This window comes from Sus scrofa, chromosome 15 (assembly GCF_000003025.6).
Source record: "Sus scrofa isolate TJ Tabasco breed Duroc chromosome 15, Sscrofa11.1, whole genome shotgun sequence".
Lineage (NCBI taxonomy): Eukaryota > Metazoa > Chordata > Mammalia > Artiodactyla > Suidae > Sus > Sus scrofa.
The window spans coordinates 107,996,430-108,008,772 of NC_010457.5; the positions used below are offsets into that span (position 1 = coordinate 107,996,430).

General features: G+C 38.8%; 1 protein-coding gene across 6 annotated transcripts in view; it reads left to right on the plus strand.

Moving 5' to 3' along the window:
• PARD3B (par-3 family cell polarity regulator beta) overlaps positions 1-12,343 on the plus strand; it is a 1,031,031-nt gene that overhangs the window by 113,973 nt on the left and 904,715 nt on the right. Inside the window, exon 1 of one of the 6 annotated variants that reach the window (XM_021075047.1) lies at positions 1,232-4,127. The exons of the other annotated variants lie outside the window; for them this stretch is intronic. The gene's annotated coding sequence lies outside the window, so the exon portion shown is untranslated. Of the gene's footprint in view, positions 1-1,231; positions 4,128-12,343 lie in introns of those variants that run through there. 6 annotated transcript variants of the gene reach the window in all.

Below are 12,343 nucleotides of genomic sequence, written 5' to 3' on the forward strand. Positions count from 1 at the left end.
TGAATCACAAATGTTTGGGAGTGCTTAGCTGTTCTGTGTTTCCTGGCACTGACCACTTTCCCCTCCCCCTTGTTTGTTTCCCACCTACTGAACAAGAACCCCTAGAAGGAGCATCTAGAACATGCTTCTGTTGAAGCTCTCGGAGTGTCCTTCATCCAGCTGCAGTTAGCTTCCCTTAAAACATCTCTAAACAAAACATTTAATATTGACACCAGTTACTTCGTTACTAGGGCCTGAATGAGCCAGGATAACCAGGCGCCCTTCCTCATCTCCATTTGGAATTCAGGACTGTGCTGCAGGAGGGGTTCAAACATTTGGTCTCAGAACCTCTTAGCTGTTTTAAATCCTTGACCTCAGTGAGCTCAAGGATTTAAGCTGGTTTATATTTATTAATATTTTGATTAGGCACTAGAACTGAGACATCTAATGTACTGAAAAATTTATGCGTGAGCCCATTTCATCGTAAAAAAGCAACCCCACTTTTTTGAGATGTATCTCTTTAAAAAAAAAAACCTTTAGTACACAAAGTATTTTACATAGATCTTTAATGTCTAACCTAATAGAAGACAGCTGAACTCAGATCTTTATTTAATTTGTTTTGGTATGCTCTTTTGGTTCATGTTTATGACGAAAACCTCACACAGATAAATAGTTGGAAACTGTGTATATTCTTTGATACTATATCAAAACTTGACAAGTGGTAGCCTAGAGGGTTTTTTTCAAGGAGGAAACTGACACCATATCAATGAACTTTTAATATTCAGTTAAAATCCGTTGTTTTTTCTTGCATTTTGAAAGGATTTTTTTCTCATATATGATTTCATAACACAGTTCCTTTATCCTTAGAAAACATGTTATATAGATGTTATGCAGATCTTGTAAATGTTAACATATCTCTTTGCATAATATCAGAATTATCATGTTCATTACTATCACTACTAGCCTTGTCAGAAAGGTTTTTAAATATTGGGAGACTGTCAAGTTCACTTCCATTTTGGTCGATACAAGTTATCCAAATTCTATTTTTCATCTGAATATTGGAATTATTGACAACAAATGCTGTCCATTTTCCTTGAAGTGAAAAGCTTGCTTTATTTCTAAAAATCCACTTTGTCTATCAGTTGTTCTTTTTCTTTTTTTTGGTCTTTTTAGGGCCTTACCCATGGCATATGGAGGTTCTCAGGCTAGGGGTCAAATCGGATTTATAGCCACTGGCCTATGCCAGAGCCACAGCAATGCCAGATCCTTAACCCATTGAGCAAGGCCAGGGAGCGAACCTGCATCCTCATGGATACTAGTCAGACTTGTTTGCCCTAAGTCATGAGGGGAACTCCATCAGTCATTCTTTTGAGTAAAGGCAATGTTGCATGAAAACAGCTAGGTCAGTTTGCAACTTGACTACACAAGTTCTTTTCCTTTAGAGAATTATTATGCATTAGAAGTGCTTTATGCATATGTTCTATTTTGGCACCATAAAGTATTACAGAGATATATATTTATGAGTTGAGATTTAATAACAGTTCTAATGCTTAGAACATCATCAAGGACTTTGAGTGAGTCCCCCCACCCCGCTTCTTTTAACTGAGAATGAGTAGTGGTGAATAGAAACTGACTATCCATAACGTTTGGTGCTGCTTTACCCACCAATCCCAAGGGCAACAGAGTGAATAAGGCAAACAACATCATAGAATTATTATGGTAGTAGCTATGACTTCCCTGAAAAGTATGGAGGCCTCCCACAAGTTTGCTAAAACTGCTGCTCTAGTACATAGGTTCTAAATCCCTAGGTTGCATTATCTCATTTATACTCACACTACAAAACCAAAACCGCTATGTACTGTGAAGAGGCAGAGCTATGCTACTTTTTCTTCTTTATGCAACCACTCAAACTAAGCAAATAGTTGGCTTTATGTTTGCCTCATTGCAGTGATTTGTCATCTCCCTTTACCATTATGAGCAGGTGGCGTGAGCTTAATCTGAGCTATAGCCTCAGAACCTTTTTACCCGGCTTGGTTCAGCATGATGGTTCATGTATCCCCTCTTACCTGTCCTGTCATCCCACCATCATAGTGTGAGTTCACTTACTTCCTGAGGTTTCTCAGAGCATATCCTGAGCTCTGCATCCTTCTACCTTTTAATACTGTTTCGCTGAAAATATCACCCCTGTCCTCGGCTTCAGTGTCAGTATTTAGAGGCATTTGCTGAATTTACATTCATTCTCAGAGATAGATGTGTGAAAGTCAAACATCCTTTTGGAAGCTAAACTCATGTTTTTTTTTTTTCTAAGAGATCTACTTATTTTACCAAATGAAGGCAATTATTTCATCAGTTTGTTTTGATTTAAACATAGAAGCATGAGACTAAAGGCAGATACATAGGGTATAAAATATTTGGAATATTGGGTTGGACCTGGGCTTATAAAGTCCAGACATGTCTGCTTTTAAGCTCTTGGACCTTCTGTGAAGTGTGCTATGTCTTTGAGTCCTATTTTCCTTGACTATATAAAAGTGTTAGTAATGCTTACTAACTGAAAGTTGTAGAGAAGATTAATCTTAATTATATGTAGTAGCTACTACATTATGTCACACACAGTAGAGAGCCACTGGTTTTAAAATTATAATAACAATGTATTAGTTTGGTACTCAGACATTTACCAGTTCTAGTTTGAGCTCTCATATACAGTTACATTTTTCTGGAATGAAATGGAGCCCTTAGAAAAGGGTTTGTCATGTATGCGTTAGCTAAAGTTGTGAAACACATTTTGAAGTGTACAAGTCATGGACGGCAGATGAGAAACGAGGCAAAAAATCTTTTTCAACATTTAAATATGACAGCAAATAGAATCATGTTGTTCGAAGAATAGGGACCCTAATTGGATAGGATTTTTTATTCGTAATCTAAGGATAATATTGTTGCTTTGATATATTCTAACCTCATTACTGTCTACAAACTTGCTCCTTGGTTATTCATACCAAAAGATTTTTACTCTAAGAATCCCCATTCTTTTTTTGAGATATAATTGGCATATTAGTTTCAGGTGTTACAGCATAACAATTCGATATTTTCATGTGTTATGAAATCACAGTGTGTAGTTCACATCCATCACCATAGTTACAGATTTTTTTCTTGTGATGATAAGTTATAAGATCTAATCTCATAACTCTCAAATATGCAGCACAGTATTACAGCCTATAGTCACCACGCTCTGCATTACCTTCCTGAATTCTCCATTCTTTATTCAAATCTCCAAAGTAGTTGACAATGCAGAACATATCTGGGCTGATAAAACTGAATATGGAATAAAGCACCAGCTGCTTGTTCTCAGATGCTAGAATTCTGAAAGTAGTGGAGAAAAACTTCTATCGTTTCCAGCTGGGAGTCTCTATTATGTCTGGATATGCCAGTCAAGCTGTAGAAGTTGTGGCCGGCAAACACATAAAGCAAATAAAATTCTTTTGCCATCTAGGGCGTAACTAAATGCTCGCCATTCTCCCTGTTAGTCATTAAAGATAAACTTTTGATCGTTTGTTGAAAGTACTGAAGAATGCAGATTTTCTCAAACACGGGGTAGGGAATGCATTGTATAAAAGTACTTAATTTACGAAAGGACATTTTTAGTTCCACGTTTAAAAATTGATTCTGGTGTTTAAGGGACTTTATAAGCACATACTGCCTCTGCTGAAATCCGTTCTGAAGAACTTACAGCCAAGAGCTTCTGAGCATTTGGACTCATTAGCAGAGCTAATTCCTTTGGCTGTATTTCCTGAAGGTAGTTTTCTGTAAGGTATGCGAGGGTCAAGGGAGAGCAGTAGCAGGACTGCGTCCCCTGCACTCTTCAGTGAGGACAGACAGGATGAGGTGGAATGAGGCCAAGTCCAAGGACCAACCAGTGTCTGCCAGCTCTCTCCCTGTCTTCTACCTCCTTCTTCATCATGTTTATTGGGATTTAGTTTAAAAGCCTGTGCTTAACAGGAACTTGGGCATATGTAAATATTTGATGTACATGTTCTGCTGGGTTTGGTTTTACCAAACCCACTGCTCTCATGAAGAAGACAGCAGAGAAAATGTGTATACTGATTTAGAAATGTTCGGAATTTGGCGGGAGGGACTCCTCAGAGCCTTGCAGGGTGAGTTGCATTTATGGTGTGATTTGCTTGATCGTTTTGGACTTAGTTCTTTGATCCAAGCTTTAAAAATTCTTTAAAAAGTACAAAATGTCCCCACTTTTAGGTTTTAAAAAATGATTGAAGATGTATAAATATATATAAACCTTGCAAATGTTTGGTAGAGGCTGTGGCTACTGACCTTATAGAAGGTGGAGACCTGCCCAGAAAGCCCCACCCTACAGCTGTTTGGCTCCTGTTAAAAGGTCTGCTAGGGCTCTGCCTGAGGAACAAGGATTTTCTTCCTGGCATGGTTCTTCTGTGCCATCTGGTTCAGGGCTGTGGCTCCACACCCAATGGCAGATTTCCTTATTTTGGAAGAGGTGGGCCACAATTCCTCAACAAGTGAATGAAAAATTCCAACCATTCCAATTATCCATGCCTGTAACCCCTTCTATTTACACAGATTGCTGATGCCAACTCTCTAGACCAAGACTCAGGAAGCTCGTGCTATGATCTTGACTGTGCCACTGGCCAATTTTGTGACCTCCAGGAGTATGGTCAGCTAAGCTGGGTCTCAGTCTCCTCATCTGCAAGATTTGTTGTCTTTCTTTTATGAAACAGTCTGTGATCTCTAACCAGTAATCATAAATATTTACACATACTAAATCTCTGGAGGAAGAAATGACTGGGATAAATGAGGTGCAGCCTTGAGGCTGATTGGCGTATTACTTACCAAGCTTTAGAGAGCATCAGGGACATTGTGGGGACACCTTGGGTAATATGCCAGAGGCTGCAAACTCTTAAGAATTTTGTGACTGTGATTCGGTCCTTGCATAGAGCCAAAGACGGTTCACTAACTATTTACTGAATGATGATGGACTGTTTTCTATTGCCTGTGGGTACAATGTTCCCTCCTGAACTTACATAATCTGGTCCTAACCGTTTCTAGGACTAAGTGTCATATTATCCATGTGGTAATTACCAGTAATGGACTTTGTTACGTATTGAATTCATATTGGAATTCTCCTGCTGGGGGTGGTTATTAGGTGGGGTGTAAAGGGAGAATGTTAAGATGATGAAGACATTGCCTGTTCATTTGAGAATGAAACACACACATAATTGATAACAGAAGCAAAATGAAATAGAAATAAACCAAGTGTGAACAAGGTAATGTAAGGGCATGGTAGCAGAAGAAATTCTGATTGGAAAATTGTGGAAGGATTCACATGTGAGATGTGGATATACCTGAGTTGGGCCTAGAGGGATGATGGCTAGGATTAAAATAGGGATGATGGCTAGGATTAAAATAGGGATGATGGCTAGGATTAAAATAGGGATGATGGCTAGGATTAAAATAGGGATGATGGCTTGGATTAAAACAGGGATGATGGCTAGGATTAAAATAGGGATGATGGCTAGGATTAAAATAGGGATGATGGCTAGGATTAAAATAGGGATGATGGCTAGGATTAAAATAGGGATGATGGCTAAGATTATAATAGGGATGAAAGGATAGAGGCCATTTCAGCCTAGGATGAAGGGCCTTAGGGATTGAAGCAGTAGTAGGACTCCAAGCACAGGAGTATGGGAAGGGCTTGGCATATTTAAAGAAAAGAGTAGTTGTAGACAGACCAATTTAGGTGACTGTTGCAGTTGTGTGGGCAAGAGATGATGGTTACTGTAATGGGGGAGTAGTTATGGAAGTGAAGATGAGTGGATAGGTTTGAGGTAGATTTAGAAGATAGACTTGACAGAATTTGTGGAAAGATTTCGTATAGGGGAGAGCCAGAGAGTAGAAAAGTATAAATGAATCCTAGAGGTTTGGCTCACAAAACTGGAAAATTGGTGCTGTTCACTGAGGAAAGAAATACATAGGGTATGAAAGGTCCACACTCAGTATGAAAGGTCCACACTCAGTTTGGGGCATGTAGTTTTAAGGCATCCATGAGACATGTATTTATGTTGAGCTGCCAGGTCAGCACTCAGTAATAAGTCTGGGTAGAGATGTGCTTGGGAGCCATGTATGTCTTTTAAAAAATTTTTACTAAGACTTTATTTTTTTTTTAAGAGCAGTTTAAAATTCACAGCAAGTTTGAGGGGAAGATACAGAGACTTTCCATTTGCCCCCACCCCACACGTGCATAGCCTCTCTTATCAACATCTCCCACCAGAGGGATATATTGGTTACAGTTGATGAATCTACATTGACACACCATGATCACTGATAGTTCATAGTTAATATCATGGATCATTCTTGGTGTTACACATTCTGCGTGTTTGGGTGAAAGTATGATAACATGTATCCATAATTACAGTATCACATTCATTGCCCTAAAAATCCTCTGTGCTCTGTCTATTCATCTCTCCCCTAACAACCACTGATCTTTTTACTGTCTCGATAGTTTTGTCTTTTCCAAAATGTCATATAGTTGGAATTATATAGTATGTAGTCATTTCCAGGTTGACTTCTGTTGCTTAGTAATACCGTTGACCCCTGAACAACTCTGGGGTTAGTGGTGCTGAAAATATGAGTTTAATCTATATACTTCGGTATACTCAGTATACTCAGCCTTCTATATCCTCAGTTTCTCCAAATCTAGGGTTCCATGTCCATAGATTCAACCAACCGTGTATCATATTTACTGTTGAAAAAATTCCACATGTAAGTGGACCCATGCAATTCAAACCTATGTCATTCAAGGGTCCACTGTATACATTTAAGTTTCCTCTGTCTTTCCATGACTCGATAGCTTTTTAGTGTAGAATAGTATTGTATTATCTGATTTATTTGCCCATTTACCTACTGAAAGACCAATTGGTGGCTTCTAAGTTTTGGCGATTATGAGTAAAGCTGCTCTAAACATTGATGTGCAGGTTTTTATGTGGGTATAAGCTTTCAACTCCTTTGGTGAATACCAAGGAACATGCTGGGTTATATAGTAAAAATGTGTTTAATTTTCTAAGAAACCATCAAACGGTCTTCCAAAGTGCTTGTACCAGTTTTCATTCCAGCTAGCAGTGAATGAGATTTCCTGTTGCTCCACATCGTCACCAGGGTTTGTGTTGTCAATCTTTGGTATTTTGGGCATTCTAATAGATGTGTAATGATATCTGATTGTTTCAATTTGCACTTCCCTAATATATGATGTAGAGAATCTTTTCATGTACTTTTCCACCATCTGTATCTCTCCTTTGATGAGGTATCTATCTATTGAGGTCTTTGGCCCATTTTAAAGTCAGGTTTTTGTTATCTTAATGTTGATTTTAAGAATTCTTTTATCAGATGGGTCTCCTGCAAATGTATTGTCCCAGTCTGTGACTTGACCTCTGCTTTGCAAGACAATGTTAAGAGAATTAGATGATCTCTTCTTGTGTGTTTTGACAAGTTGTGTCTTTCAGGGAATTAGTCCCTTTCATCTAGGTTACCAAATTCATGGGCATAGAATTGTTTGTAACATTCCGTTATTATCTTTTTAATGTCCACAGCAGCTGTAGTGGCGTCCCCTCTTTCACTTTTGATATTCATCATTTGAATCCTCTTTTTTTCTTAGTGAGCATGGCTAGAGAAATCACCATTTTGTCTTTTTCATTGATTTAACACTACTGATTTATTATTATCAATTTTATTGACTTCTGATCTAATTTTGAATTTTTTTCTCTGCTTAATTTGGATTTAACTTGTTCTTTTTTCCAATTTCCTAAAATAGAAACTTAGATTATCGAATTTAGAGCTTTTTTTTTTTTTTTTTTTTTTTTTTTTTGCCATTTCTTGGGCCGCTGCTGCGGCATATGGAGATTCCCAGGATAGGGGTCGAATCGGAGCTGTAGCTGCCCGCCTACGCCAGAGCCACAGCAACGTGGGATCCGAGCGTCTGTGACCTGCACCACAGCTCACAGCAATGCCGGATTATTAACCCACTGAGCAAGGGCAGGGATCGAACCACAACCTCATGGTTCCTAGTCGGATTCGTTAACCACTGAACCACTGCACCACGACGGGAACTCCAGAGCTTTTTTTTTTTTAATATATGCACTCAATGTGATAAATTTTCCTGTGAGCACTGCTTTTGATGCATCCCATAAAAATTTCCTCTAGTTCTCCAGGTAGTTCATATTTTCCAAGTATTACCTCTGTACATTTGACTTACAAATGTGTATGTCCTGGTCCTGACATCCTGACCTCTCTTCTGAGTTCTATTCTCATATGTTAATCTGCCTGCTAGCCATTTTAACCTGGATCAGCCAGAGGCATCTCAAATTCAACACATGTAGAATTTAAAAAAATTTTTTAATTGTTGTTTCCCTAATACAATTTTTTTTCTACTGTGCAGCATGGTGACCCAGTTACACATACATATATACATTCTTTTCTCACATTATCATGCTCCATCATAAGTGACCAGACATAGTTCCCAGTGCTACACAGCAGGATCTCATTGCTAATCCATTCCAAAGGCAATAGTTTGCATCTGTTAACCCCAAGTTCCCAATCCATCCCATTCCCTCCCCCTCCCCCTTGGCAACCACAAGTCTATCTCCCATTCCATGAATTAAATTTACTTTTTTAAACTTTCTTCTAATGGACTCACTTGATTTTTAGTGGTTTTGGTTTGGTTTGGTTTGGTTTTTGGTTTTTGTTTTGCTTTGGTCAGCTCCTGGGGAATCACAAATAGGGAAAAGCATTGCTTTTGTGGTAGAATCTTTATATTCCCACTACGCCTTATGCAGTGCCTTCTATGTTCTGGACTCTGCCTTTTAGCATGTGATAGACTTGTAAAAATTTCAGAGAAAAATAATAAAAGATATGTTTAATAGGGACGTGATAAAAGAGTCAACACATTGATTATTCTTGTATAGGAAAACAGAGGAAATTCCAATCATGGTGCAGCGGAAATGAATCTGACTAGGAACCATGAGGTTGCAGGTTCGATCTCTGGCCTTGCTCAGTGGGTTAAGAATCCAGCGTTGCTGTGAGCTGTTGTGTAGGTTGCAGGCGTGGCCCGGATCTGGCGTTGCTGTGGATCTGGCGTAGGCCGCCAGCAGCAGCTCTGATTGGACCCCTGGCCTGGTAACCTCCATATGCTGTGGGTGCGGCCCTAAAAAAAAGAACAAAAGACCGAAAAAAAAAAAGAAAGGAATCAAGGGGTGATTTGGTGGTAAACCTCCATGCTCACTGTGGAAGGAGATGTAAATAAGCAAAAAAGCCTTTTTCCACATCTTGAAGTATTATTCACTGTGGAGGCAGTCTTTCCCTAATGCAAAAGGATCAAATAAATGGAATAGAGGAGAAAGTTTGGTTGGGAATAGTTTTCCACTGGTAAGTGTGGCTCTGAAGATCAAATGGGCAGGCTGATATAGTCAGCTGGTGACATCTGATTGGCCTTAATTAATTGATGTCTGTTCTGATTGGTTAATGCCTCTGTGCTTTTGGGGTAATAAGTTTGGGACTTCCTTTGAATGATTATTTCCAAGTTGTTTAAATTTTCATTTCAATCCTAACATTTCTCTCTATTTTATATCCTTGTTCTCTCCTGGATTATTTAAAAATTAATGCTCCTCTTGGGTAAAATTCTCTGGAACTCCAGGCCAACAGCTGAATGGACCCAACATTTCTTGAAGGCTGGTCTTCTAAATTTACACTGAAGAATTATGTTTAGTTGCTTTATTAACCTAATTTATACCCCTTTTCATTCCAAACCCATTTGTGATATGGATTTTCTAATATACTGATTTTTATTTGTATTTAATTTGGAATAATTATTAGAGCTATTAAGACACCTTAAAAAAAAAAAAAAACAAAAAACAAAGACAATACACTATATTTGACCCCTGTGGTAGGTAAAATAATTGCCTCCCAAAGATTTCTACTTCCTAGTCCTCAGAACAATGTGTATGTTATGTGGGAAATGAATAAAGGTCGCATATGGAATTAAGGTTGCTAATCAGTTAACTTTAAGATAGGGGGACTATCCTGCATTGTCCTGGTGGACCCAATGTAAAGACAAGGGTCCTTATGTGTGAACAAGGAATCAGAAGAGGTAGTCAGATGACTGGCCACTCCTGTCTTTGAAGATGGAAAGAGCCTTGCACATAAGAATGTGGGGAGTCACTAGAAGCCAGAAAGGGCCGAAGAAAGGATTCTTCCCTAGAGCTTCCAGACAGGAATTCGTTTCTGCTGACACCTTGATTTTAGCCCAGTGCGACCTGCATCAGACATCAGACCTGAAGAACTGTAAGATAAATTTGTCGTTTTAAACCACTAACTTTGTGCTAATTTGTTATAGGAACAATAGGAAAATAATAGTACCCTTCTGTAGTGCTCTTTTGCTATATGAAGGCTTGCTTCTGGTATTTGCATACCAGACATTTATAATTTTCCTAGAAACATTAGCCTATTTTTACTTTGTCCTCAAAGGCAATCATGTTTACTCTCCTAAAGAGTGATGGGGGAGTTCCCGTCGGGGCTCAGTGGTTAGAGAATCCGACTAGAAACTATGAGGTTGTGGATTTGATCCTTGGCCTCGCTCAGGGGGTTAAAGATCCAGTGTTGCCGTGAGCTGTGGTGTAGGTCGCAGACACAGCTCAGATTCCACATTGCTGTGGCTCTGGCATAGGCCAGCAGCTACAGCTTGGATTAGACCCCTAGCCTGGGAACCTCCATATGCCTTGAGTTCGGCCCTAAAAGGACCAAAACAAAAAAAAAAAGAAAGACATATCACTTATCATTCTTTTTTTCTTATCTGTACAAAATTGGGCATCTTTTGTTTTGCTACTGAATGTGATTATATCCACTTGAATGTTTGTGACCATATACATATATATTATTACATATATAATGTGTATGTGTATATTACTGTACAGAGAAAGTATAAAATTCTATTTTGGGGTAAATTGCTATATGTTATTGATATTGAGATCAACTTGTATAGCTTGCCTGTCAAAGTAACTCAACATAATTTTGGGCAAAGGGTAGATTGTATAAAGGGGAATATATTTGAACAATCTTGTTCGAATTGCTTAGGGGTTGTGGCATTAGCACTGCAAAAAACAATAAATAGTCATTTCCTATTTGGTTTGTCAGGGAACATTATTTCTTTGGCTGCCATAAATGTCAATACTGTCTGTTGGCTTTCAACTTTTGGAATCAAATTATAGGCAAAGTATGGTTATCATTACAGAAGAGAATATAAATGTTTTCAACTTGGATAATGTGAAAGTAAAGGTAAAGCGGGCAAAAATGGAAAGTGAAAGGACCGAGGAAGAGAGAGTAAGAGTAACAACTATGATGTCGTCTTTTACTCTGAGGGGTGGGGAGTTGCTGTCATTAGATGACGGAATTGCAAATAGATATTTGTTATCCATGAAAGATAAAAGTAACCAATAAAGGAGAGAAGCATCTTAGAACAACTGCATTAGTAGAGGGAAGTCTGGGAATGTTGAGGGACTCTAGAAACTACACTCAGTTTGCACCAGTGATATCAGAAAATCAAAAAGTTGAGACTCGTAAAATGCTTATTATTTGGAGTGGAGATAACATTTAAAGAGGCTAAAGCCCATGTCTGAAAGAGCTGCCTCTGCAGAATACAATTGGGTACCCTTCTATACCACTATATGTTAAAAATCAAAGTAATTCTTAGCCGTGGCTTAAAGGGGGAGTTGGCAAACTTTTCTGTCAAGGGCCAAGTAGCACATCTGGCCTTTGAAAGCCGTGTGATCTCAGATGTCGCTGTTCAATTGTGCTTTTACAGTGTGAGAGCAGCACACGCAATACTTAGAATAAACACGACTGGGTTCCGTCAAACTTACTTTTACATAAATAGGTGATGGGTGGGATTTGGCCAGAAGGCTATAATTTGCCAGTTTCTATTTTAAAGAGTCAAATAGTGCTGAAAGTCGCTTAACAAAAACGAGTAGCTTATTGATACTCTTCAGCCCATACTGCTCCCTAGAACCAGCCTAAACCCCTTAGCTGCCCTTTTTGGTATTTATCTCCATAACTATAGATTTATGAAGCATGGGATAGCAGTGTGCTTTTATTTCTTAATGTGAATTTAGGAGTTCCCACTGTGGCTCAGTGGTAACAAACCTGACTAGTATCCATGAGGACGTGGATTTGATGCCTGGCCTCACTCAGTGAGTTAAGGATCCCACATTGCTGTGGCTGTGACATAGGCCAGCAGCTGCAGGTCCTATTTGACCCCTAGCCTGGGAACTTCCATATGGGTGCAGCCCTAAAT